The sequence below is a fragment of the Camellia sinensis genome, chromosome 1, assembly GCF_055761805.1.
Source record: "Camellia sinensis isolate YWXY chromosome 1, ASM5576180v1, whole genome shotgun sequence".
Lineage (NCBI taxonomy): Eukaryota > Viridiplantae > Streptophyta > Magnoliopsida > Ericales > Theaceae > Camellia > Camellia sinensis.
In genome coordinates this window covers 21,261,649-21,265,901 of record NC_138961.1, presented here as the reverse complement: position 1 = coordinate 21,265,901, position 4,253 = coordinate 21,261,649, and positions in this window count along the sequence as shown.

Below are 4,253 nucleotides of genomic sequence, written 5' to 3'. Positions count from 1 at the left end.
TAAACATAGCTAGGATCATACATGATTACTAACTAACTATTGTTTTGGCTCGGAGTACTAGATAAGCTTTTATGCTTTAGCATCTTGCATGTGTGTGAGTGTTCCCATGATAGCATGCTTGCCATGAGGCTATTTGCTTATGTGATATAACTGCCTGAATGCCTGTGGGTGAAGGTTGGATTGCTTGAATTGGAACAATTCATTGAATTCTCGATTTAGCCTGCTTGCGAGTAGCACCTTCAAACTGTTTTTTTTTTAAACAACAAATATGTAATGCTTTGTTCCAAATTAGGCGATCTAGTCTATACTTGTGTGTTGTGCGCATCACATAGTAATTCCAGCTAATAATAGGAATAAGAGCGCATGTGTTTTCAAAAACAAGATATCGTGTTTAGTACAGGCCGACCTTTGATCAGGCGAGCGGGGGTGCTCATTGCATGACCTTCCCCTCTCGTACCCAAGTTCCCGAGTCGAGGCAACCTTGGTGATGACGGACACGTGGCCTTAGGCACGAGTCAGGGTTTCCTAAATTTTCCCAAAATAAATATTTAGGTGGCGACTCTGCATCTGGCAAAACAGTCCATGTTTGGCACTTCTTTACAAAAATCAGTTTTCCAAAATGATTTGCCGGATTTGGACTCTTTGGTGATTTATCAGTCTTGCATCGCACATTGTGAGATTAGATTTAGAACCGTGACATTGAGTCCGAACTGTAGTAGCTAGAGAACAAACGAGATTTCGCGCCTTCGTAAGCGCGGAGCTTCGGGAGTCCTCGGGGCACGTCTACAGACCCATGGATATCTCTATGTCCGAGTGAATGAGGTCCAGACGGAAGTATATATTCCATAAGAAAAGGGGAGCCAAAGGGATCTGACTGCGGCTGCAAAGTTTGACGACAAGAGAGAACACCAAGGGATTGATGCTCTCGGCAGGATTGCTGGGGAGAACAAAAAAAGAGATGAAGCAACTGACGAAGGCAGCCAGATACAAGTTGCCACAGTAACCCGGGCCAACTATGGAGTTACGACTGTCCTTGGTAATTGCACTCACAACTGGTTACATGTCCTTGAAAAAGTGTTTCAGCCAGGAAAGGCAGGTGGTTTTGTCTCTTTTGGACCTCTCTTGAAGGAATTCCCCAGTCCTGAGATCGTACCAAGAGTCATACTTCCGTGCCTCCCGAAAGGCACCTTGGAGAGTAGTAACGGTAATCAGTTCCGCAGCAGTTAGGGATACGGGATCAAAAGGGTAGTCCCATAGGTGCTCAGGCGAAGGAGAACAACAACATTTTCAAGAGTTGGGGTTATCTCCTCCCAAGCCAGAACGAAGGTGTGAGTGTCGCAGCTCCAGCCGGAAACAATTGTATTAGTATTGGTCTATACCTTACGCATGGACAACTCCCTGGAAATCAAAATGGTGTTGAAGATACGGACATCCCTCAAGCGCTGCTCGAAACCGTCATCTGCAATGATGTCATCAACCAAAAGGGACCAATCTGCTAAAGGGCCTGAGTAAGTGCGGTAATAGATGTATAAATGGGGAAAATCATCGCGCTCCACACGAAACCACAACACAGAGACTGGGTTCACCATGACAGCATCATCCAAAAATGCCTCACCGAAAGAGAGTAGGGGCTCTTTTAGAGAAAGGGGCATCAGGAATAAAAGAGTCAGCTGCCTTCCAAAATGGGTTAGTGAGCCCCCTAAAGTATGGGGCCCTTTTCCACTGAATGCTGGGTGGGACAGCCCTATTGGGTAAGAACCTGGTGGTGACCATGAAGAAGAAGAAAGAAAAGAAAAGAAAATTTTGGGAGGTAGGGTCAGAGAGAGAAGAAGATAAGGAAGCAAGAAAGTAAGTTTTGGTAGAAATGGGGGACCAGTGGGCCATGGGGCGCTATTTATAAAAAAAAGCAGCAAAAGGGCCCCAACATGCTTCCCTAGGCCCATTATGACCATCAGTCGAAAGACACCTTTTCAGAGTCATTATGACCCTGTAGAAAATCGACGCAACTTTTGACCCAATCGACGCAACTACTGGGTTACTTGCTGACGTCATGCACTCGTGGGAAATAAGGAGCGTATCCCTCACGTGCGTAGGGGGCAAATGTAGAGGGTTAGAAATTGAATCCCAAATTAAGTGTGGACCCAAGCACTGAGGTCGCCCCATCAAGGCGACTAGGAATGACTAAGAGAGTATGGGCTAAAGCCCAAGAGAAGTGGGCCAACAGTGAGTCGAAGCAGGTCCGACTCGCCTAGGGTTAGAACAGACTCCATAAAGGAAAATGCTTAAGTGAAGTTTTAGAGGGAACACATGCAACGGTCAAGTTGCTGAGGCAACACATGCAACGGTCAAGTTGCAAAGGCGACACATGCAACGGTTAAGTTGTTGAGGCAACACTTGCAACGGCCAAGTTACAGAGACACTTTGATTCAGCACCGCCATTCCAAGTATTGTCGGTACCGCCGCTATTCCCAGTATTGTCGATATCACAGCCATCTGGAGTTGCTGAGGGAAGGAGAAAACCAAAGCAACTAAGTTACAGATACAGTACTTGCAGCGCCTAAGTTGCAGAGGTATTTTGTTGGTGCCGCTATTTCTAATATTGTCGGTTCTGCCATTTGAACTTACTGCAGAAAATGACTGTCGCAGCAACTACAGCCGCTGCAACTAATATGCGAAGGGAAACCTCTTGCCAAGGTGATAGTAGCCTCTGGGAGAAGCTCCCTCTTTGCAAGTTAGTTGGCTAATACTTGGCGTCGATAGCAGGTCCCAAGGCATTACTAGCCTAAGGCTGATAGCAGGCCCCAAAGTTCATTAACTTGGCACTAATAGCAGACCCCAAAGTTCATTAACTTGGCACTAATAGCAAGCCCTAAGACTTACTGGTTGGAGTTAATAGTAGGCCTAGAGATATTAGTTTACTGCGGCGATCCTGCGAAGATGGGAATAGGGTAGCCAGAGTGTAAGGGACTCCCTTTCCATTACCCAGGTCATATACCTGCCGTAGTCGCATATGCAGGAGTAAGAAAGCCCCATTGGGCTTGGTACTAAGGCACAACATGGCTGATAGCAAGCTTGGTTGTGGCCTTCGTCCTAAGAAGTTGGCGAGTTTGTGGTTAGGTAACTAAGGGTAGAGATTTCGCTGAGGTGAACACAAGCATAGCCGATAGCAGGCTAATGGAGCCTTGAGAATGCATGTACTGGCTAAATAGAACTGAGAAGGCAAGTGCAGTAGCAAGGTTTATCGCTACAAATGCACTTACTGAGGTTCGCCCTGAGAAGGCAAGTGCAGCGACAAACACTCTCGCTGCAACTGCACTTGCTGAGGCTCAAAAGGGAGTTGCAGCGCCAAACACTCTCGTCGCAACTGCACTTGTTGAGACTCAAAAAAGGTAGTTGCGGAGGCAAACAGATAGTACACAGTACATGCATAGGGACACGTGACACCTTCAACCTGGTGGCTCAAGACAGAATATTCTAAGTGATATTTAGGGACACCTGTCTTCTCTTTATTTGGCTATTTGGTGTCCTCTTGGTACCAAAGAAAAACTTATAAATTGGACCCATTTCCCAAGATCTAAGGAGAGGAATTTTTGGGATTTGGGGGAGATGCTGACCATTTGTGCATTGCCATTGTCTTCTTCTTGAGCTACTTGCTTCACCCTCACCCAGCTGCTCACTCTTCAACCTCCCAGACAGTTGCTGCTGCTCATTCTCCAGTCATTCCATCATTCTTGGACTATTAACATAGTTTTGCCTCTCTAATCACCTTCCTAACCTCGACCCCCCCTACAATATGTATACAAAAAAATGTATTTTTTTAATACATGCCAAACAAGTACAAGTTAGCCAAACGAAAGCTAATTGACTAGCCTTTTCTTTAAAAAGTTTGATTGACCTACTACAAAAGAAAACACAATGAGGGAAATGCTAGTAAATATTCTAAAATAATTATTATTTAATATTAAAAAGTATATAAAAAAATATCATGAAAATATATAAAAATATTAAAAAGTGTATTACTTTTGGTAAAAATATATTAAATTTAGTAAAAAACATATCTTATGTTTTTTAATTTTTTTACCTTAAGTACATTTGTTAGCAAAACTCATAAAAGAAAATTAATAGTAAATAATACGCTTCACTATTGAAAAGTATTTGCATTTATTTTTAAGGTCTTTTGCATATATTATTTATAATAAAAAAATTAAATCAATTCTATAACCATAACTTTTTAATTTTAAAAATAAATGGTA